Genomic DNA, 25,347 nt, shown 5'->3' on the forward strand with positions numbered 1-25,347 from the left:
ATAGTGAGGCCATAGAATTGCACCTCCCCTGAGGCACAGATTGAGGGAAACTGGACATAACAGACCAGAACCAAATCCACAATCATAATGGCGGTGATATTCTCTAAGCAGCAGAGCTAACTACTGGCAGGGAATGAACAAAACTAGACCTAGGGCTTCCCTGGTGGCGCAGTGGTTGAGAGTCCGCCTGCCGATGCAGGGGACATGGGTTCGTGCCCCGGTCTGGGAGGATCCCACATGCCACGGAGCGGCTGGGCCCGTGAGCCATGGCCGCTGAGCCTGGGCGTCCGGAGCCTGTGCTCCGCAACGGGAGAGGCCACAACAGTGAGAGGCCCGTGTACCGCAAAAAAAAAAAAAACAAAACACTAGACCTAGATGGGTTATGACTTCATGGCAAGGATGCTTATGAGACACCCCGCCAGTAAGTAACAAAAACTGTTATTTCTCAGCAACTCCCTTCCATGAGCAGAAACGTCCTCACAGTTCACAGCATGCAAACATGTTTAAATATTAGACATATTGGGGCACTTGGTTTTAATATTTGTAGAGATGAACATAGGGCATGAAACCCTAGAAAATATTATTCATTAAAGACAAAAAAGACAAGTCACAAAGAAGGAAAGGAAAAACTGAACAGCTAATAAGTATAGGAAGTCATGCTCCACCTCCCTAATAATGAAACAATGCAAAATGAAACAAAAAATGCTACATTATGTTCATTATATTTTAAATATTTGAAAATAAAATAACAGAATAATAATTAAAGCACCTACTATGTGCTAGGCCCTATTCTGAGTAAAACCGATACAGTCCTCACAATACCTTATGAATCAGATCTTAGTATCAGTCCATTTCACAGTTGAGAAAACTGAGGGAAACAGATTTCAAGTATTTTAACCATAGGTTACATAGCAAGAAAGTGGCAGAGCCAGGATTGAATACCAAGCATTGGCAAGGATGTGAGGAAATGGACATTCACACACAGCTGATGGGAAATCAAACAGGTACAGATTGGCCATCACTGGTGGCGCAGTGGTTAAGAATTCACCTGCCAATGCAGGGGACATGGGTTCGATCTCTGGCCCAGGAAGATCCCACATGCCACAGAGCAACTAAGCCGGTGCGCCACAACTACAGAGCCTACGCTCTAGAGCCGGCAAGCCACAACTACTGAAGCCCACAGGCCTAGAACCCTGTGCTCTTCAACAAGAGAAGCCACCGCAATGAGTAGCCCGTGCACCACAACGAAGAGTAGCACCCCCCTCACCGCAACTAGAGAAAACCCGCATGCAGCAACAAAGACCCAACTCAGTGAAAAAATTAGTTAATTAATTAATTTAAAGAAAAACAGGTACAGACATTCTAGAGTATAATCTAGAAACACTTAGTGGGGTTAAGGATGCTTCACCTTATCACCTAGCAATCCCACTCCTAGATGTGTATCTCACAGAAACCTTCACACAGATCCATAATGAGATATAGACATAGACATTCATTGCAGCACTGTTTGTAGGTATTCATAGCTAGGGAAATGGATAAATAAAATGTAATATATTTAAAATAAGTGTATAACAGAATGCTACATCTTGGTCAGAAGTAATGAAAGAATAGATCTCAAAATATAATTTTAAGTAAACAAAAGTAAGATTTATAGCACAAAACTATTTCTGTAATTTTTTAGTATATACAAACAACACACGTTTTAAGGCTATTGCTTGTAAATAAGCAAGTGAAAGTTGGGTCATAATGCCAGGCAAAATTATAAACTCCAAGAAGAGTCCACCCCGTAATCTCCAGATCTGTGAATATGTTAATTTATATGGCAAAGGGGACTTTACAGATATAAGTAAAGTTACTAATCATTTGATCTTAAAATAAGGAGATTATCCTGTATGGTTGGGATGGGTCAATGACCCCTCAAAAGCAGAAAGGAATACAGAAGAGGAAGTTGGAGAGATTCTAATAGAAAAAAATCTAAGCACAGGGAGGATTCAACACACCACTGCTAGCTTTGAAGATGGAAGCCAAGGAATGCAGGTGTTTTCTAGATGCAGAGAATGACTCCCACCAACAGTCAGCAAAGAACTCTATGCAATCAATAACCTGAATGAGCTAAGAAGCAGATCTCCTCCCTCACCCAGGAGCCCCCAGATAAGAGCCAAGACCAGTCAACACCTTGATTTCAACCTTGTGAGACCCTTAGCAGAGAACCCAGCCAAGTCTGCTGAATTTTGACCTACAGAAACTGAGATAGGAAGTTTGTATTCACTTAAGGTTACCAAAAGGGAAAGTGGGGAGAAGGGATAAATTAAGGGTTTGGGATTAACATATACACATTGTTATATATGAAATAGGCAATCAACAAGGACCTACTGTGTAGCACAGGGAACACTACTCAATATTCTGTAATAACCTATATGGGAAAAGAATCTGAAAAAGAATAGGTATATGTATATGTTTAACTGAATCACTTTGCTGTATGTACACCTGAAACTAACACAACATTGTAAATCAGCTATACTCCAACGTAAAATCAAAATTTTTTAATTAAAAAATAAATAAATAAATAAAGTTTGTGTTATTTAATGCCTTATGGTAATTTGTTAAGGCAGCAATAGAAAACCATCATCATACATCATACATCATCAAATACATCAAGAATATATATGAAACCCACAAGAGTTGGTGCCTCTAGAGTGAAGTTTAGAGACATAAAGAGAGGGAACAGAGCAGAAGCGATTAACAATCAAATAACAGAGGTTTCTATATGGACTGATTTTAATATCATGCCATGTATCAGGGATGCTGTTCAACTCACTTCTGTGAAAATGAGGTCAAAAACACTCTGCAGGAAAAAACACTTGGTAACTCTTTGTTCAGAAAATTTCAAGCACACTCTCCGTTCTAGGCAAGGGGCAGTTCTTTATGGAAGAAGAAATTTATACACATTGGTTCTGGACAGTCCTGACATTCTCAGCCTTTGGGATTTAGAGGGTTTGCTTCTATCAGAAGTGATCTTTCCCAACAGTGTTGGTGGGAAAGTGCAGCAGGCTGACCCGAGGTCTCAGGCCCACTGAGAGTTTTCCTCATTAACCTCTGCCCATCTTCTCTGGCTCCACAGTTTCATTCTGGTTCCTTCTCTCTGCATTGTGAATTTCACATCAGCCCACCCCATTAATTCTACTGCAGACTTCATTCCTTTTTCTAACATTACCCCAACCACATGCAATTTGAGAAACGCCTTTCTTGGTCTTCCAAACAAGCAGCATGTCTCTGCTTACACATAAATGTGGGTAATTAGAGTGGGGCTTGAGTAATTTAGAGTCAAGGCCTCTGTATATTATGACTTATAAAATTTAATCTGCCAGAAGCTTCTGGCCAGATATCAATTACTGTCCCTAAAGTGAGAGAAAGGCCTGATGTTTTCACTGAGCCACAGCTTTGCACATGAACGTACGAGCACATGCACACATACACATATAAACCCAGACCTACCATGGCTGTCCAAAAGCCCAAGGACAGGGAAAATCTATCTTGGGTTTCCTGAATTCCCAGGGGAAATCTCTGTCCCTGTCACTCATGAGATAACTTTCTTCTGTCAATTCCAAGAAAATACTACAAGCTCTGAGCCCTCAGTTGATTTGTGCCCCAATCCCAGATGGAGAAAGCAACCCGGAGCACCCGTCTGATCACATTTGTGACAGTAATTATCCAGGAATCAGACATCGAGTCATTACCAGTGAATGAATTATTACTAGAAACAGTTAGCATCCAATAATGAAGTTAATGGGAGGTAATATGACAGTCATTAGACTGACACGGCTCTCTTCATTGTTGAAGAAAGAGAAACAAGCATCAAAGGCTGGCAGTGGGCAGTCAGGATTAATGTATGTCAGGCAGTGTTTACGACACATCTCCTGGACTCTGCTCTTGTGGTCTCAAGAATGCCGAGTTATGATTAGGGGGGTTGTATTTCCTGCTGGAAGTCGGCGTGGGCTGGTCAGAAGAGCGCTCCCTACACTTCAACAATGCTGACAATTTTGCAATTCTCTGACCACAGGATGACCTTATACAAGGCTCTGCTTCTGCACAAGCTGTTCCCTTGCCCACATTCCTTTCATCTGTAAAATTCCTATACTTCCTTTTATGCCTAAATCAAATATTACTTCCAGAGAAACATTACTATAAATCTTTCAGGAGGACTTAGCCTCCCCCACCTAGATGTCCCCCAGTGCCTTATTTCAATGTCCATTTTTACCTCCTAGTGTTTGCATTCTACTGGTGTGTTGACATGTCTGTTTCCTGTTTCACTAAGAATGCCTCAAAGGTAAGAGCCATGTGTTCCTCATCCCTGTATCACCAGCACCTAAGAAAGTACCTCTAGGTTCACTACAAATGAAAGAGGAAAGAGAGAAAGATGGGGGAATGGAAGGAAAGGAGGAAAGGAAGGAAGGAGGGAGGGAGGGAGGGATGATAGAAGAAGAAGGGAGAGAGGAAAGAACCAAGTTTCTAAATCAAACTCTGCAGCGTAACTGACAACAAATCATTTAATCCGCCTAGTTCTAAATGCCTTCTTATTCCACACAGGGGGATCATCCTTACTGCTTCTGACTTCATGGGCTGGGAGGTAGATAAAGGAGATAAAGTAGATATAGGATAGCACTTTGGGCTAAGATGGAAAGCATTTATAAGTACAAAGGGTTTTTATCTCCGTGTTGCACTGGATAGAGAGCATATCTTTTTGGTCTTGTATACAAATATCCTTCGGTGTGATTCCACACCTCTCTGTGTGCACCTATGTATGTGCATTGATGGGGCTAAGAACAAACAAATCTAGCTTGACTCAGCAGAAAGAGTCAGAGCTGCCTGAGTAACCAACGACACTCCAGTGCCTGCAGAGTTTTCTTTCCCTTTAGCTTCATTCACTGGGCTTGGTACAAAGTGAAAATCTTTAAGGAAAAATTTCTAGTTAATGGTGAAACATTTTGATAAGACAGAGAAAAAGAGAAAAAAATGAAGGGTCATCATTCTTCCCCTTTATTCGTGCTGGCCTATGGAGGTTTTTGTACCACAAAATAAAACCTCATTTTCCAGATGATCTACTGTGCTCTGGAAATTGAAGCCAGAGAGTTCCCCTGGAAAGAGCCTGAAGTAAGGAGGCTCCAAAGATTTGGAGGTGGCCTGAAGTTGTTGAGGAACCAGAGGATGGGGAACTTCCTGTCCTCTGGGCCCCCAACCCCTCTTCCCTCTTCTAAATGACAGGCCAGAGAGAGGATGAAAAGAGACACACCCTGAATGCTTCAGAGCTAAGAATACACCACATCATAGAATTTGAAAAGTAGAGAATAAAGCCCCTCTTGAACATCAACAAGCTCATGCATTAGTCAGGGCTCTCCAGAAAAAACAGGACCAGTAGGAGGATGTGTGTATGTGTGCGTGCGTGCATGGGCTCAAACACAGAGAGAGAGGGGGAGAGACTTTATTATAAGGAATTGGCTCTCACAGTTATGGAGGCTAAAGAGTCCCAATAGCTTGATTTGGCCAGCTGGCCACCTAGTAGGTCCAGTCTAAGTCTGAAGGTCTGAGAACCAGCAGAGCTCATGGTATGAGTTCCAGTTCAAAACCCAGCTAGCTCAAGACCCAGGAAGAGCCAGTGTTTCAGTTTGAGTCTGAAGGCTGAAGAGACCAATATCTCAGCTCCTACAGTCAGTCAAGAGAAGTTCCCTCCTACCCAGTCTTCTTGTTTGATTCAGGTCCTCAGCTGATAGGAGGAAGCCCACCCACATTAGGGAGGTTAAACTGCTTTACTCAGTCTACCAATTTGGATGTTAATTTTATCCAGAAACACCCTCACAGACACCCAGAATAAATGCCAAATGTCTGAGCACCCCATGGCCCAATCAACTTGCACAAAATTAACCATCACAGCTTAAAACCCCTTTCTACCAACCCCCCTACTATGGCAGCATCAACCACCATAGGTGAGCATCCCAAGGCCTGGAGGCATGGGGATCTCCCAGCTATAGTGCATATGGCATCTCCTCTAGAATGTCACTAAAGGTGCAAGCCTACTGCCTCAGCAAACCCTTGCTGTTGCCATAATGCTATATGGACACTCTCTTCAACAAGTAAGCTCTTTAAAGGTAGAGGCCATGTCCCCTTCATCTTTATATTGTCCCATTTCTTTTCATGTCATTTGCAACACCCAGAAAGAGCTTGGCACATAATAGGCTCTGTTTTTAAAACTAGTTTTCACTTCTCCTTTTCATGGCCCCCAGCGCTACAACCAAGTTACACACTAGCTATTCCTTAGGCAGTTCTCTTACTTTTTATACTTCCTTGCTTTTGCCCAAGTGGTTCCCTGAGCCTGGTATGTCCTCTTCAGTTCTACATCTTCCACAGTCCAGTCTAAATGCCACCTGGTGACTATAATGACATCTATTTGCAAGTTCATCCAGTGAGTTACCAACCAGGTGGTGGTGATGGTTAATTTTATGTGTCAACTGGACTGGGCTAAAAGATGCCCAGATAGCTGGTAAAACATGATTTCTGGGTATGTCTGAGAGGGTATTTCCAGATAAGATCAGAATTTGAATCAGTAGACTGAATGAAGATGGTTCTCACCAGGGTGGGTGGGCATCATTCAATCCATTGAGGACCCATATAGAATAAAAAAGCAGAGGAAGGATGAATGCTCTCTCTGCTTGAGTTGAGACAGCCATCTTTTCCTGCCCATGGATATCAGATCTCCTGGTTCTCAGGGCCTTTAGATACAGACTGGAACTTATACCATTGACTCCCCTTCTCAGGCCTTCAGGCTTGAACTGGAACTACACCACTGGCTTTCCTAGGCCTCCAGCTTGCAAACAGCAGACAGTGGAACTTCTCAGCCTCCCTAATCATGTGATCCAACCCCTCATAATATCTCTTTCTACGTAACTATCTACGTATATCCTGTTGGTTCTGTTTCTTGAGCACCCTGACTGACACAGTGGCACAACAGGTTGCCATCTTATCTGGCAGCTTCAGTATTGAGTATCAGGTGTGTCCTGGATCATATTTAGTCTCTCACACTGGGCTGTGTGAACTAGATTGCAATCCTGAAGACTTTGTATTCCTCTCTGCCTGACTAGTCTATTAGTCCTAGGGATACAAACGTCCTTCTGTTTTCCCTGGGTTCTAAGTATACAAATACTCCAGGGCCTAGAGCTTCCCCCTGAACTCCAGCTTCTACCAATGTATGGAGATATAGACAGGTAAGACCATGGGGGAGAGCAGCAAGCAGAAACCTACTCCCCTGACACTGACACAAAGTCTCTAAAAGAAGAAAACCAAAACAAATACACTCTGTTTCTCATCTAGTTCAGCTCTAGACAAGAGGTTCTTAAATGATATCACTGTAAGCTTCACAAAGCTGTTTAGGTCAAGGTCCAAGATGGCCCTGAAGCTTCGAATTTCACAGGGCTAAGACAGTTCTACAAAGTCGTAGCATGGACCTGGTCCAGCCCTGGCAACAGACACTCTTTATGTGCTTGGGTGAATAGGTGATGATGTTAACTTTCCAGAGGCCTAGGGACTCTAGGGCATAGGTGTATGAGCTATGACAGTGAAAGTGCATATTCTTGGAATACTGCTAATGGCCCTAATGTATATAGTATCTTGTTAAGTCCTCATCTATGTAAAATTGCAAAAGATATCTTAAGTAACTGCCATTTATACCAAACCATTTACGAACATGACTTTATTAGCAGCCACAGACATGATTCTGGTCAATAGCTTCTGCCTTGAGGGTGGCTAGTACTTGTGACCCCAGCTCTGACTATGCTGCATGCTCAGGTCACTGAATAGGGAGTTGGAGTTGGCCTGAGACAACCCATTTGAAGTGACTAGAGCATTAACTATAAGTAATTTGGAAAATGTCTTGGTGACTGTGCATGCATTGAGTGGAACCAATTAAACTGGGGAATCCAGGTGCTTAAGAGGCCTGGCAACTGCTTTGCAGAGGGCTCAAGTGAGAAGGGACCTGAGAGCCCCCCAGCCAGTACCTGGCAGTCCTGCATGAGCAAGCAGTGTCCTACCACTGAGGTTGCCTGGAGCCGAGCTAGTAATGCTAAGCAGAAGGGAATGAAGCATGGAACAGGGTCTAAGAGGAGAAGAAAGCCCCCATCATTTTTACAAAATTAAATACACTTCTAAGAGTACTAAGGCTAGCTATTATCTGACATTAGTATACAGATGCTGATAATGAAATAGCGTTGATGATCTCTTACACTAAATCAGCACTTACTTGAGCAGGACAGAAAGTAAAGGCAATTAGCAAATCAGGTCAAAAGCAGATGCATCCAATCTAAGCCATGCTGGAATTTTCCAGCCTAGCTTAGGATCTACTAGATTTCCTAGTGGAGAAAGCAGGTGATCAACAGGTAAACTCTCCCACAATGCTATTACCAATATAGCAATCTTACTAAGTTCACTCTTGACCTCCCCAAACCTCCAAACCTCTAGGAAACTATATGTTAACTGAATTCCTATTTCCTGTTCTTTTTATGGCATATTTTTGGTATGCATAAACTTGCTTCATGTTTTGACATCTGTTAGTTTCAAATCTATTTTATCTCTACATCTTATATGTCATGGGTTTTCTTTCCTAGTTGTCTTTCTAGTTTTTGTTTCCCATAACAGGGATCTGCAAACATTTTCTTAAACAGGCAAGTTAGTAAACATTTCAGGCTTGGCGGATGATATTTTTGTGGCAGTTATTCACCTATGCCACTGTAGCACGAAAGTAGCCATAAACAATACATCAACGAAATAAACATGGCTGGGTTTCAATTAATCTTTATTTATAAAAATAGGTGGGTGCAGACCTGGCTTGTAGGCAGTAGTTTGCCAACCTCTGTCCTATGGGAACTGATTAAGAGAGAAGATTCTCCTGACAGTTAAGCCTGTACAACCTCTGTAGACTTTCAAATGAAGGAACACATTCCCTGCCACAGTGAGAATTCAAGCAGAGGTAGACGGCCACTCTAGCTCTAACCCTAGGGATAGTGCTGGTCCAAAGCAGTTCTGTTACAACTGAAATCAGCTCAAATCACTTTCCTGCCCAGAACCCCCAAGAGGTCCCCATCTCACTTAGAGTAAAAGATAAAAAGGGTCAACACCATCCATACCCCCAGCCCCCATCACTCTCTGATCTCATTTCCTTCCGTCCTCCTCACTTCCTCCTCCAGCCACTGGCCTCCAATTCTTCCAGGAAACCAGGAAGACCTCCACTTGGGAACTTCACACTTGTAGTCCCCTCTGCTTGGAACATTCTATATCCAAAAATCTACATGGCCACTCACCCACTTCCTTCAGGTCTTTATTCAAAAGCCACATGCTCAGTAGAGCCTTCCCTGGCATGTTACCTGTCATTGCATATCTCCTCTTCTGCTTTTTTTTTCCCCTTAGCACTTATCACTACCTCGCATTATATATGCATTCACTTACCTGGTGTTATTGCTGTGTCCTGCATGCTGCTGGAACATAGGCTTCTCAAAGGCAGTTGGCTTTGCTTACTGCGTTATCCCCATGACCTAGAATGATGATTGATTGATTGATTCAGAACCTAATCAATAAATATTTGTTAAATGAATGCATCCTGGCTCATTATCCTGAGAGGCTCCTCATTAAACTGAGGCGTTTTCAATTAAATGGAGCTTCTCTTTTGTCTGAGTACACATTACTCTACTCTCCACCCTCAGCATTTGCTTGCCTGGGAAAGATTAGAAATTGTTATAGAATGAATGTAAGGAAAATACACTGAGGCAATATTCAATTTTGAAAGGCAAAATTTAGATTGTTGAAGCTCTACAAGAGCTGGCAAGCCAGGCTATTGTCTTTTTTTAATTAATTTATTTTCTTTTATTTATTTTATTTTTGGCTGTGTTGGGTCTTTGTTGCTGCGTGTGGGCTTTCTCTAGCTGCGGTGAGGGGGGGCTACTCTTCATTGCAGTGCGCGGGCTTCTCATTGCGGTGACTTCTCTTGTTGCAGAGCACGGGCTCTAGGTGCATGGGCTTCAGTAGTTGTGGCATGCAGGCTCAGTAGTTGTGACTCAAGGGCTCTAGAGTACAGGCTCAGTAATTGTGGTGCACAGGCTTAGTTGCTCTGTGGCATGTGGGATCTGCCCAGACCAGGGCTCAAACCTGTGTCCTCTGCATTGGCAGACAGACTCTTAGCCACTGCACCACCAGGGAAGCCCCGGGCTATTGTCTTGAGAAAGGAGTATCCATAGCATCCTGTATCTCCTCCAGCATACAAACACCAGGGTTCAGTCAACACCTGGACTCAATCAGAGGCGTTTCTCTATGTGTGAGAGCCTATTCTGTGAAGGAGAGGTTATGGCAGAGCAAGGAGGAAGAAAAGCCCCACACTCTCCCTGGGTGGCTCCTGGATATGGTGGGAAGGAAGGGAGTGAGGCACAGAGAATAGCACCAGCACCTCACAACTATCTGGACTTAGGCTCGGAGACGGAGGGGGTAAGTTAGACAAGTTGATAGGAGCGCTAATGAGGAGGAACCATTCATCCTGTTCCTTTTTTGGAACTCTCAGAAGAATCTCACTAACAGGCAGCCTCCCACCAACCTGGGCCTTATCAGAGTTAGTTCTGTAGTGTGTACAAGCAGAGGGAAGCCCTGATGATTAGGTTGATGGAACCACCAAGGGTTCCTGGGTGCTGTAGCTGCTGAGTTGAGAGTCACCGTGTCCCCCATGGCAATGCAAGATGACCCCACAGTTGGCCTTGGCAATGGACCTGCTGGCCAGCAGGCCGACTAGAGACATAGCATGAAGTTCAGTAGTAAGATGACAGTGGGAGCCAAGGTGAGGCCAAGTCCACAGGGAGCTCCGCTGGAAGTGATGGCTGGGCCAAGACAAATGACCCCCAGTTGCACTGGCCACCCACTTCAGCATCAGAAGTGGATGAGGGACATTAACCCAGTGACTAGGCAGACACGGGGGCTGGCAGCTAACCGTGGCAGGAGGAACTCGCTGGAGGGTTGGGGAGCAATTCCTCACTGTTGTGGGCCCTGGTTAGATCCTGCCAATCTTGTTTCCTCTTCTTGTGCACATAGAAAAACAGCATTTACTAGCCTCCTTTGCAGTTAGGCTGAAACCTTGTGACTAGGTTTTGGTAAATAGAATGTGCACAGTATTAATATCCACTATGCTGAATTCCTTTATGTATTCTCTTTCTCAGAAAAGCACTAAGGTCACTTATTGGAGAGAGACTGAGATAGATAGATAGAGAGAGAGAGAGAGATGTTTTGAAGATAAAAACAGTTGAAAGGAACCTGGATTATTAAGTTACCACTTAGGAAAAAGCCATCCTTCCCACATCACACTATGACATGAAAGAGAAATAACCCTTTTTCATGTTATGCCACTGAGATTTTGGGAGATTGTTATAGAAGCTAGCATTATGTATCCTGACTAATATATCTTCACAATGCTAAGCCACACACCCTGTCCCCATATGGCCGAATGTCAAAGAAAGACATTCTATGAGATATCACATTGTTTTTTCCTAGAGAGGGATTGAACATTACCTCAAGACATTATTAAACTTTTTAACTTTCTGGACTAAGGTTTTATTAGATTGGGCATGGCACTAATGTATGTTCCCACTAAGTGGAAGATCAGGAGAAAGACCAAGTTAATTACAGACAAAAGTAAAATTTCTCATTTTATTCTCTTGCACATCCCTGTTAGGTTGGAAGTTAAATTTGTGATCCCATTACAAACAGTTTCAGAGAAAGGTTTGAACAGTAATTCTAAGATTCTAACTCTAGCTTCTAAGATTCTGGTAAATGAAAGTAAAACTTGGGGACAGGAAAGCATAGGAGTAAGATGTGCATAAAGGCTTCACACAAGGACTTTCAAGTCAGTCAACACATGGCTTGACTTTTGCTCAGCGTCATATGAACCTGTGACCTTGGGAAAGTCATTTAATGAATTTGAGCCTCATTTTCCTCACCTTAAATGGGGGGATACTACCTTTGTTGCAGCAATCAGGTGCTATATTATCTATAAATCACTTAGTCCAGTGCCTGACACAGTGTACTTGCACAATGACTATCAGCTAAAACAATCATTAAAATCAACAATGAGGGAAGACTGAAAGAATTCCAGAAGTATGGAGTTGAAAGGAAACGTTTATACTGTAGGCTCCGCCTCTTGAAGGGATGCTGTATTTTTCAACACTTGAGAAGACATTTCTCTCCTCTCTAGTCTATCTGCCTTTCTCCGTCTCTGTCTCTCCATCTGTCTCTGTCTCTCTCCCTCTCCCTCTCTTTCTCTCTCACACACACAGTCACTCCCCATATAACAATTTTATTTGTATTCAAATATGCAACTGAAATATTCTTCACAAATAATTATGTCTGAAGTTTGGAACTTCACAATCTTGCAATTTGACATCCTGCCTCTTTCTAAATAGCCATCTGGGACAAGTTGCAACATCCCGATGGGATTCTACGTTCAATAAAAAACAGGTCTATTTTCCCCGAGGTGGAATGTGACCCTATTTCACCCCTGAAAAGACTACTATCACTAAAGACCTATATGCAGAGAATGAATGACTACCCACATAGGATGTTGGGAAGAGGGGAAAATCATATTTTTTTTTTCCGATTGCCTTTGATCTGCCCAGCTGTGAGGAATAACCTCTTGCTTCCTACAGACCCAGAACCACTAGTTTCTGAAATACAGAGCCCACTCTGGACTTCTGGAGGAGTCCAATTCTTAAATAAATGGTATTGGCTGTGTCTGAGTAGACTTTGCTTCCGGGGATCCCCTGGGCACCGGGCTGCAGCCTTGTGACTGCCCCCACTATGTGTAAACACCAGCAAAGTGCCCTTCTGGCTGGTCATTGGCTCTTTATGCCATTTCCACCACCCCCTTGGAAGCTCGATCCCTAGCCCGGCTGGTCAGAAACTCTGCCCCTTAGCCTAGTGCTTTCCCTAGGAAACAGGACCAACTTGTGCACATGAACTTAAATCGATCTCCTTAAAAACAATGCAGATATTTCCCAATGCAGAAATTATTGCCTAGAAGCCACTCTACAACTCCATGTCCCCGTGGTTTGGAGTTTGCCTCAGCCTAGATCCACCTGGAGTTCTGATCCTTCTACCTCCCGGCCTGCGGTTGCGCCTCCTGTCTTTTCTGGACAAGAGGCAACAGCATGCTCCTCCAGTGCGAGGGGAGGGACAGAAATGGCTGTTGAGCAGCTGCACACACAAGACGCTGTGCTAACACTTTCATCAGTGAGTTGGGTGGGACTTCTCAATCTTTGCATCCTTTTTAATATCTAAAAAAAATCAACATCCTCATGAGAGTATTCTGAGTAGTTGCTGATTGAAAAGTACAGAGTGACAAGCAGTTACTACGAATTCAATTATGGCTTTAAATGACGTTTACTTTATTAATCCCAAAAGCATACATATATGCGATGTATACATATAGACATGTACATGTATATACATACGTGTGTGTATATATATACACACATATATATTTGAATATATTCCACAAATAAGAACAAGACATTTTTTTACTCCTTCTATAAACAATGCTTAGCATACTGCATCTAGATTAATCGTTGCCTCCCACATGTGACCATGGCTCACAGGTGGATTCTTTACCACTAAGGTGTGGAATCAGATGTGTGGTGAGATCTTCAAATTGTTTTTCCACCCCCTTACACTTGACATCTGACATTTCCCTGCATATACTTAGGTTGTGCACAGTTCCCTCCTCACCAATTCACTTTACCCCTTTCTCTCTCCTCAAGAAACCATGTACAACTGAAAGCAAGAGTGGCATTAATGCAGAGATCACCTTTATAGTAATTTAATCTATAGAAAATAAAGGGTTTATTATTTCCAAGTGTTGGTATTTCCATTCTTATTTTAAAGGAATTATATACTTCACAAGTGATTATTGCACACCAGGATATGACAATAGACTTGAAACCACTGGATATTTATTTTTTCAATCTTCATTCTTTTATTTTTTTATTTTATTTTATTAATTTATTTTTAACATCTTTATTGGAGTATAATTGCTTTACAATGGTGTGTTAGTTTCTGCTGTATAACAAAGGGAATCAGCTATACGTATACATATATCCCCATATCCCCTCCCTCTTGTGTCTCCCTCCCACCCCTCTAGGTGGTCACAAAGCACTGAGCTGATCTCCCTGTGCTATGCGGCTGCTTCCCACTAGCTATCTGTTTTACATTTGGTAGTGTATATATGTCCATGCCACTCTCTCACTTCGTCCCAGCTTACGCTTCCCCTTCCCCATGTCCTCAAGTCCATTCTCTATGTCTGCGTCTTTATTCCTGCCCCGGATAGATGGTTTTTATACTAGTTAAAAAACAGCTTTGTCAGGTATTACTTTTGCCAGGCAGTTTATGTACATTGTCTCACTTGATCCTTGGAGTAAACCTGTGAGGAGTTTTTTTCCACAAAGGAAACTGAGACTGAGAGAGTTTAACTATCTAACTCTAAATCCTAGGGTTCGTAAGTGGTTTAAAACTCAGTTTTGTTACCAAAGACCTTGCAGTTAACCATTATTCTTGATTATCTGTTTTTCTAGAGTAGTCCTAAAGGAAAGGGAATTCTGATCACTGCTAAGTTATTTTGTTTTTGCCATTGCTCTCATTATTGAAATAGAAGGCTCAGCAAGGTCAGCTATTAAGATTCTGCCACTGATGAGAGTTTTTAGGAATCAGATCTGGGTTCCAACTGGGCCACTCAGGAGGTCCATATGTTTCTCTGCTTCTTTATTTCAATAACTTCAGTTCAGTAGGTGTACTGATTAAGATCTCAGACTCTAGAGCCAGACTGCCTGACATCACCTCTAACTAACTGAGAAGACCTGGGCAAGTTACTTAATTTTTCCATGACTCAGTTTTCTCATCTATGAAATGAGAAGAATAGCAGTACCTCCCTTATGAGTTAATATATGTAAGCACTCAGTATATTGCCTGACACACGGTAGGAACCATAAATGTCTTTGCTATTATTATTTCTAAATATCAAGAAATACTTTACATTGAATATATCTCACTCTGCCATCTTGAAACAAAAAGAGACCCGGTAAAAAAGATAGTGGGATAACGAAAGCTAACAACTAACTGCTACCATCTATGTGACACAGATTGTACATCTTCTAAATACTCAGTGAGGTGGGTTTTAGTATCTGTGAATTCATATAAATTTCAAGCATTATTTGTAACTACAGCTTCATGAGTAAGTGGTGGAGGGAGGATACAAACCAAGTTAATATAACTCTAAAGACTCACTTCTCCCCATAACAACATGCTACAGATCTTTCATAATTTTAAACAAACTCAGTGACATTTGGACAGAGACTGAAGAGAGAAATCTCGTGAGGGAAAAACATGACTCTTTGCCATTTAAAAATACCAAACCGAGCACATTACCCGTAGCATTAGATTTAAACTATTTCATTAGATTGGATAATGTGTGACATGAATTACAAATGAGGACTCACAAAATGCTGTACTCAGAGTTGGCTGTCCAGTAGGCATGGATTATCCCTACCTCAAGTAACTTATAGTCTAATGAAGGAGATAAGACAGACTCACTAATAAGTATTCAATTCATTGTGGGTTTAATATTTGGTATGATGAATATGAGAAGGATCATTCCAGATGGAGAAGAAATTTTGAGCAAAGACTTTGAAAAAGGAAAGAAAAGAGTGAGTTATGTTGCGGGGGACAGTGCATAGTTCTCTTCACAAAGTCATCAGAATTTCTGAAGTTCTGATAGAAACTCAGGTGGGAAGGCAGAAGTAAGGAAGATTTGGTTCCATATTAAACCACAGACACCAACACACAGAAAGATCATCTGACTTGCTGAACCTTTCAGTAAATAACACATCCAATAACTTTGAGCTTCCCTCAAATCGGAAGCTCCAGGTCCCAGTCATTCCTCCATGAGCATCATTCAGGGTACACCAGAAATCAGGATTTCCATCCACGAAGAGGTTGGCCCATTGCTGTTATTCACAGCAATTAGAAGTCAGTTGCATTAGTTTCCTAAGGCTGCTATAACAAAGTACCACAAACTGGGTGTCTTAAAATAATAGAAATTTAGTCCTTCATAGCCTTGGAGGCCAGAAGTTGGAGATCAAGGTGTCACCAGGGCCATGTTCCCCATGAAGTTTCTAAAGAAGAATCCACTCTTGTCTCTTCCAGCTCCTGGTGGCTCTAGGTATTTCTTGGTTTGTGGCAGCATTTCTCCAATCTCTGCCTCTATCTTCACATAGCCATCTTCCCTCTGTCTCTGTGCATGCTCCTCTTCTTGTAAGGACACCAGTCATCGGATTTAGGGGCCACCCCAAATCCAAGATGATTTCATCTGTAAAGATCCTATTTGCAAATAAGGTCAGATTCTAAGGTTCTAGGTAGATATGAATATTTGGAGAACACTATTCGACCCACTACAGCAGCCATGAGAACAAACCTGCAAGAGGCGAATGTCAGCAGCTACCTCTGCTAACTCTTCCTTGACACCAGGCATTACCAGTGACAGCCCCCAGGTGCCGACTCTGGGCCCCACAGGATCCTTTCACCCACATCTTAGTTCTGCCAACTTTGTCCCTCTCCAGGGGTCAGGTGGCTGCATTTCAAGGACTTACATATACTACCAAAGGTCACATTTTTGAAGGGAGAACAAAATTAATTTTGAATACATGCTCCATTGAGCAGGAGTCTGTAGGAGAGACAGCTCACGCTTCCCTCTTCCCAGAGGGCTGTCTTCAACTTGTGGTAAAACACTCAGAGGGATATGTGAGCTAGGGAACCGTGACCTCCCATTAGATGTGCTCGCTGGAAAACATGACATGCAGAGATAAGGAGCAGGGAGCCAAGGGGAGCAAGCCTCTGGGGCACCAGGCTTGGTCTCTCATCAGCGCAAATGACACGGACAGAAGTGCTAAGGAAATGGATCTTTTCTACTGGTGACTGAGCGATGGTCTTGACCTAGAAACAGGTGGGCGGGCAGGCTCAGGAGGGGACTGGTTCTTCAATTGATGCCACACACTTAGGCATTTCATTTTTCAAGTGTTTAAAACAGGACATTTTAAACTGAGCCCATGGTTAGACTTCTAGAAGGGTAAGAATCCCGTGATCACGAATGAAAACTGTTGTGTACATTCACCCAGCCATTTGGGGGAGCATAGGGTCTACAGTGTTTTTCAGTACTCAAAGGAGTCTCTCACCCTGAAAAGGCTAAGAACCTCTGGGTTTCCCTTCTCCTCTATGTGAATTTAAAATGTCTCGAGGGAGCTTCTGCTCTTCTGTTCCAGATATAACATTAGAGATTAGGGAGGAGATGTTGAATAAACTCTTAACTTTTGACTGATTTAAATTTAAGGTCAGACAGTCAAAGAACTTAAGTGCCCTCCCCTGCTTCATTGCAGATCTTTTGGGGGAAAGCCCTGATGTAAATGACTGAGATCAGAAAGGGGAGGTTAAGTTGTTTACTTCCTAGAGTGCCTGACATTCTATAAAACAGAGAGTTCACAGAGCAGACAATTGACATTTTTGGTCTGGCTGCTCAGCGTTTAATGGAACCCTTGTAAGCTGCTGCAAGGGAGACTGGGACTGACAATCTGTTTGCTGTGGAATTGCATAGCTTGATCTTTATCTAACAAGAATTATTAAAACACTAGCTAATTCCATTCATTGTTTCCATGGTCTAATGGAAACACTGTCCTGACTAGGTATGCTCAGGTGGAAAAAAGGCAAACCCTACCAAGGACAAAGCCATTTAACTTGTTTTTGTATGGACCATAAGTTAAAAATGTTTTTTACATTTTTTTAAAGATTTTTAAAGAAAAACAAAAACTAGATACCCCTCCCCTGCACCAAAGTGAAGAATAGGCAACAGCAAAGCATAAAATGTTTACCATCTAGCCCTGCACAGAAAAGCTTGCCAACTCCTAGCCTGTATTATAATAAAATGAAACTTGTTTCCCAACCACAGTTTCAAAAATTGAGATAATGTGGAGTAGGGGTTAAATCACAGATTAATCGTAGTGGAAGTGACTGAGTTTGGATCTTGGCTCCACCACCTACTACCTAGTGATCCTGAGCCTCAGTCTCTTTATCTGCAAAATGGGGATAATGAAAATACGTCCTTGGTGCATTGTTGTGAGGATAATACCACATTCACCTTTTGAAGGCGCTTAATAGACCAGCACATAATAGAACTAGCTCTCAGTAAATTCCAATATTGTTTAAAATTCATTTCATAAAAGCACTTTCAGGCAGGGACAGGAATCAGAACTAATATATCCTGAAGAGGGAACACTGCTCAGTGTTTAAACACTTTTAGTGAACAGCACACTAAGAGCATCCTAAATCTTTGGGACACCTCAAAACACTATCTACCCCATCTCTCAGCCCTGAAGTTGATACAAATCCATTTTATTGATGAGAATTTTATTGATGAGAAAACTGACCTGAGCAGTTCATTAACTTACCCAAAGTCACAGGCTCCTGCTTCCCACATCAAAATGCCTGTTGTAACATAGAGAAATTATGTCATCTCTAATCATGCAAAATGTGTTCATTCATTCATTCAGTATTGACACATGCACGAGGCACTGGGGACAAGCTGCAGGAAACTTCCTCTAGTGAGTAGGACTGAAGGAGGCTGATAAACAAATAAGGCAAAATACAAAGTGTTACAGATGCTAACATAGAAGCCCACATAGGAAAAGGGGAGAAGACCAGACTCTAGGCTGAGGAGTTACTCACCATGCAGAGGGAACAGCATGAGCCAAGGTCCAGGGATAGAAGAATTCAGCATGTTCTGAGAACTTCGGGGAGTTTACTTAAGGTGAGGGGGCCATGGTGAAGATAAGTAAGGAACAGGGCCATGGATGGCATGCTGAGGAGCTTGAACCTCATTCTGTAGCAGCTATTTTTGGAGTTTGTAAGCAAGGAAAAGACATAGTTTGCACTTCAGAAAAATCACCCCGGAAGCAGCAGGGTGTGTGATGGATGGGAGGGGAAAAACCAGAGGCAGGGAGATCAGTTAGGGGTCTATTGCAAAAGACCAGTTAAGAGAGAATAACAGCCTGAACTGGGGGAAGAACTACTTAAAATGTCAGGAGAGGAGAGAGAGAAAAATAAGTGAGACAGAGGGTGGGGCCTCCAGAAGTTCATGTTTATTTAGATAGTGGCACAGTAAAGGAGAAAAAAGAGTAGAGGGTGAGTCCTAGATTTCGAACTGAAAGAGCAGATAGTGGAGTGATTTATTCAAAAGGAAAATGAAAAGGAACAATGCAGTTTAGGAGGAACGATCACTTGGTTGGTTTGGGACATGATAGATTTGAGGGACCTGTAAGGCATCCGAGTGGTTATGTCTGGTGTACAGGACTGAGGCTCGGAATGAAGATCCAGGCTACAGACACAGATGTGAGAGGAAGCAAGACACAGGAAACAAGTGGAAACCTGGAAATAGATGCAATTTTCGTGTCAAGTAAGAACCTAAGAACACCAGTATTTAAGGAGTAGATGAAAGAAGAGAACATGAAAGACAAACATACAATTGCCAATGAGGAGAAAATGTCAGGACAGTGAAGACAACCCAATAAAAACATCATCTCTGAAACCAGGGGAGAGCAGGGATTCAGGAAGAAGGGAGTGATGATGTCACCTGCCACACAAAGGTCTAAGAAGTGGAGATGTGAAGAGTCTGTTGGTTTGGAAATGAGAAGTCCCTGGTGAGATTTGTGAGAAGATGGGGTGGGAGTCTGAGGAATGAAGGAGGGGGTGAGCAAGTGGAAAGAGCAGGTGGAGGATTCTTCCTGGAATGTGGCAGTGAAGGAAGTACGGAGAAGAGGGCATGGAGAGAGATGCAGGACCCTACTGCTGTTGCTTCTGCCTTTTGTTTGTTTGCTTTTAAGAACTGAGGCACATAAGAATTTTCGTAGGCGTTGGGAACTGTACCAGAAGATAGGAAATTTTTGGAAATACAGTTGGCCTCTGAATCCACAGGTTCTAAATCTGTGGATTCAACCAACAGTAGATCAAAAATATTTTTCAAAAAAATTCCAGAAAGTTCCAAAAAGCACAACTTGAATTTCCTGTGCACAGGAAACTACTTACATAGCATTTACACTGTTTTTACAACTATTTAATAGCATTTATGTTGTATTAGGTATTATAAGTAATCTAGAAATGACTCAAAGTATATGAGAGGATGCTTGTAGGTTATATGCAAATACTATGCCATTTTTTATAAGGGACTTGAGCATCCTCAGATTTTGATATTCTTGGAGTTTCTGGAACCAGTCCCCCATGGATACTGTGGGAGGACTGTATACAAGTGGGAGAAGAAAAACAGTGGAACAAGGGTCAACACTCTCAGTATGTATTTCTTACAGTGCTCTGATTAATAATTCAGGCTCTAGAACACATTTCTTGAAGTCAAATCCTGGGGCCACCATTCACTAGCTATAGGGCTTTGAACCCCTTACCTCTCTGTGTTTCTGTTTGCTGATCTACTAAATGGAGATAACAATAAGACCTACCCCAAAGTATTAGTGAGAAAATAAAATCAGTTGAAGTATATAAAGTGCATTAAAGAGTTCCCAATACCCATAGATACTAAATGGATTGAGATTATATCTTTTTTTTTTACTGTATTTATCCATGGAAGCATTTATCACAATTTTAATTTACTAAATAATCATATAATTAATTATTTAACTCCTGACACTTCCAATTGAATATAAGATCCCTGAGGGCCCAGGACAGTGATTTCCTTCCTCATTATGTTCTGAGGGACCAGCAGGAACTAAGCCATCAAGGAATATATGTAGCGTCAATTGAATTTATTTGACAAAAAATGCAGAGGGGGATAGAAAGAAAGCCATTGATAAGATGTACCAGGAGGTCTAGACTAAAGAGAAAGTGAGGTTTGAAGGGGGCTTGGTGACTTTGGAGAAGAGTTTAGAGAAAGCAAAAGAGGAAGCAAGTTCAAATAACAAGAGATTTTGTCAGAGATTGGCAAGTGTTTGAAGTTTAGTGCCCCATTCAAAAAAAGATAGAAAATAAAGGAGCGTGAGATAGGCTGTTAAGGTATATTCACGCTCTTATTAACACATCCATCTGGAGTGGTGAGGAGAAGGGTCTTTGGCAGGTTTCTATTCCCACTCCTCCCTACCTCTGTAAGGGTGGGAAAGTGCCTCAATTACTTCAGTTCTAAAATGAGGAAGATAATACCGTCCTGTCAAGTTTTGATGAATAAACAAAATTATGGATATAAAGCACATGGCATGTAGTAGGTATTCAATAAGTAGTAGCTGCTCTTACAGTAATAATGATTATTCATGCGGCATAGTTGTATTCCTGAGTGATTGCATACAAATCAGTCCATACTTGAAATGCACTGCTGTGTTTGCTTGATAAAAGAATCTTATGTTGAAGCCTTTTGTAAAACATAAAATCACTTTGTGGTATAGTGACCCCCCATTAATTAATTGGTGTAGTTCTTTTATGAATGCTGGAGTATGATAATGCATAATAATGGGTCTATACTGTTGGTACCTAAGAACAAAATTATACACCTGTCACACAGGTCCAGGTCCCTCATGGGGCAGTTACCAGGAGAAGAGTCCTCATGCTCAGTCTAGAGACTGGAACTGAGGAGAGGAACTTGTAAGACAATAGTACAGTCTTTTCTCAGGTTTGACCATGAAGGTGTTACCATGTTTAAGAAAGATGTCTTGGGTCATGCATTACAAAATTTGCGTTCAAATCTTGACTCCACCACTTACTAGCTCGTGTGGCCTTGAACTAGTTAATTAATCTGTTTGAGCCTTGGTTTCTTCACCTGAATAATGGGTTTAATAATGCACATCACATAGGATGGTTACAAAGAGAAAATAAAATAATGCATGTAAACCCATTTACAAAGGGCCTGACACATATTAGAGGTTAATAAAAGGCAGGTATTTCATTCTCATTCTTCAGCAAATCCCCCCCACCCATGCGGATGCAGATTAACACGTGAGGAATAAGAATTCCAGGCAAAGGGCTATCTGAGGTTTGCAAGGGCTTTGGTGCTAGAGGATAAAAGCCAAAGCCCTCAGGCAGGATAAAGTAGCATCAGGTACCCATACAGGACAGAGCCAGGATATTTAAAGTCTTGTATTTCCCAAGCTTCTTTCAATCTTGTTCTCTCTTAGTCTCTAGTAAAGCCTTTCTGAAGGTGCATCTTGCCTGTAAGGAGGTAGGGGCTCCAGTGAAGGCATTTGGGATCATTTTGGACCAAATAAGACCAAGCCAGCCAAGTAAGCCAGCGTCTGGGAGATCCCAAAGCAAGAAAACCCTAAGCACAGCTGGGTGGGTAGCACTTGGCCTGTGGCCCCTCCCACATGAAGATTCATACTCAAGTGCTAATCTTCATGGGTTGAGGTTTGAATTCATAAGGACTTTTCTACTTACATTGCTCCAGTTAGCATCTGAATAAATGTAACCCTTTCATAGAGATGGTTTACTTAGGATACACCTGAATCTGCCAAGGCCTCCTTGTTTCATCAGTGAATCATCAGATGAAAACAAAAACGAGAAAAAAGCATCAAGGCCGTTATTTACAGAAGGGCAGGGCAGGTGATAAAAGTCTCTCTGAAGCCCCCTCACCTCCCCTCCTCCCTCCCAGCTCCTGTAGATTTGGCAGCTAATATTAAAAATGCAGCCAGACGTCCGGCCCCTGCAGCCCTGGGAGCTGGGGGTTGTCTCAGTGCTCATCAGCCAGTCCTTTTCTGGGACTACCTCTCCAAAGCATGCCAGAGCAACCTCTCAATCGCTGGAAGACAGCCCAGCCAAAGCCTCAGGCAACACATTCTTGCCCTGGCCCCAGCCTCCCCTGCCCTACTCCCCAGGTTTAATTTCATCTTCATCAGAAGTACAGAGAAGGACATTTTTAGCAGATCAAAGGGACATAGTGAGCATGAAAGAAACACAGTCACAGGGAAGGAGCAGGTGATATGATACCCACACAGAAAGACTAGCTGCCTTCGGGAATGCTTTGGGGGCTAGGAAACAACGTGGCCTGAAACCAGCTTTGGGAGATGCAAAAATCTGCAAACAAGGCTCAGTGCAGTGCGGAGTTTGGAGCAATGTCAACCTGAGTGAGTTGGTTCCACAGAAAAGAGCCATTTCTGGAAGCGCTGAGTTCATCAGCCCCATAACTCACCTATACCGCTCTTCCCCCCACCCCTACCTGGGTGCAGTATACTTCCCAGAATCAAGAGAAGTCTAAGTCATTGTTCCATTATCTGCATACCTCAGAGGTATACAGTATAATTGAAAAATAAAACTATTAAAATGAGTGAACAATATTAACTTATTATTCAGAAATGCTGCCATCCAGAACACAGGCATAAGCAAAGAAGAACTCTGAATCATAATATCTGTCAAAAAATCCCTGCCCAAAACAAAGGAGGATTCTGGGCTGTTGGCAATTATCTACAACTTGATTTAAGTGGTGGTTGCATGGATATTTACTTTATAAAAATTCATGGAGCTATGCACCTATGATTTGTGGGCTTGGCTTTATGTTATATCTCAATTTACAGAAAAGTTCCTGCCCTAGAATTACAAAATTTTATATATAAGCAAAATCCTTTTGTTGTCCCTCAAATCTATTTATTCTTGCTCTAGAGAAACTTCACAACCAAGTTAATTACATAATTTTGTGGCCCTCAACAGTTATCATAAAATGGAAGTGATTGAATATAGGGAGGGGGCAGTGCTAGGTTCTACTAGTCTCAGGTACATGGATAATTAGAAAAGTCTGCATAAAAAAAGGAGGTAGAGGGCTTCCCTGGTGGTACAGTGGTTGAGAGTCTGCCTGCCGATGCAGGGGACACAGGCTCGTGCCCCAGTCCGGGAAGATCCCACATGCCGTGGAGTGGCTAGGGCCGTGAGCCATGGCCACTGACCCTGCACGTCCAGAGCCTGTGCTCCTCAAGGGGAGAAGCCACAACAGTGAGAGGCCCGCGTACTGATTTGATTTTTTAAAAGATCCATCTATATGCTGTTTACAAGAGACTCACCTCAAAGTTAAAGACACACAAAGACTGAAAGTGAGGGAATGGAAAATATATTTCATGCAAATGGAAGTGACAACAAAGCAGGGGTAGCAATGCTCATATTAGACAAAATAGACTTTAAAACAAGGTCTAAAAAAAAAGACAAAGAAGGGCATTATGTAATGATAAAGGGATCAATACAAAAAAAGGATATAACACTCATTAACATATATGTACCTAATACAGGAGCACCTAAATATATAAAACAAATATTAACAGACATAAAGGGATAAATTGACAATAATATAATAAGAGTAGGGGACTTTAACACCTCACTTACCTCAATGAACAGATCATCCAGATAGAAAAACAACAAGGAAACAGTGGTTGTAGACCAGCTGGACTTAATAGATATCTCCAGGACTTTCCAGCCAAAAACAGAAGAATACACATTCTTTTCAAGTGGACATAGAATGTTCTCTTGGATACTTCACATGCTAGGTCACAAAACAAGTCTCAAAAATTTAACAGGATGGGCTTCCCTGGTGGCGCAGTGGTTGAGAGTCCGCCTGCCGATGCAGGGGACATGGGTTCGTGCCCTGGTCCAGGAAGATCCCACATGCCGCAGAGCTGCTGGGCCCGTGACCCATGGCTGCTGAGCCTGCACATCTGGAGCCTGTGCTCCACAACGGGAGAGGCCACAACAGTGAGAGGCCCGCATACCGAAAAAAAAAAAAAAAAAATTAACAGGATAAAAATTATATAAAGCATTTTTTTCTGACCACAACAGTGTGAAAACAGAAATCAATTACAGAAAGAAAAAATGGGAAAAGAACAAACACATGGAGACTAAATAACATGGTAATAAAAAACCCATGGGCCATTGAAGAAATCAAATAGGAAATCAAAAAATACCTAGAGACAAATGAAAATAGAAACACAATTTTCCAAAATCTATGGGGTGCAGGAAAAGTAGTTCTAAGAGGAACGTTTATAGTGATATAAGCCTACTTCTAGAAACAAACAAAATCTCAAATAAGCAACATTACCTACCATCTAAAGGATTTAGAGAGATAAAAACAAACTTCAGCAGCAGAAAGAAGGAAATAATAAGGATCAGAGGGGAAATAAAATAGAGACCAAAAAAATAAAAGAATAAAACAATAGAAAAGATCAATGAAACCAAGAGCTGGTTTTTTGAAAAGGGGAACAAAATTGATAAGCC

The sequence above is a fragment of the Hyperoodon ampullatus genome (assembly GCF_949752795.1).
Source record: "Hyperoodon ampullatus genome assembly, chromosome: 2".
In the NCBI taxonomy this organism is placed as follows: Eukaryota; Metazoa; Chordata; class Mammalia; order Artiodactyla; family Ziphiidae; genus Hyperoodon; species Hyperoodon ampullatus.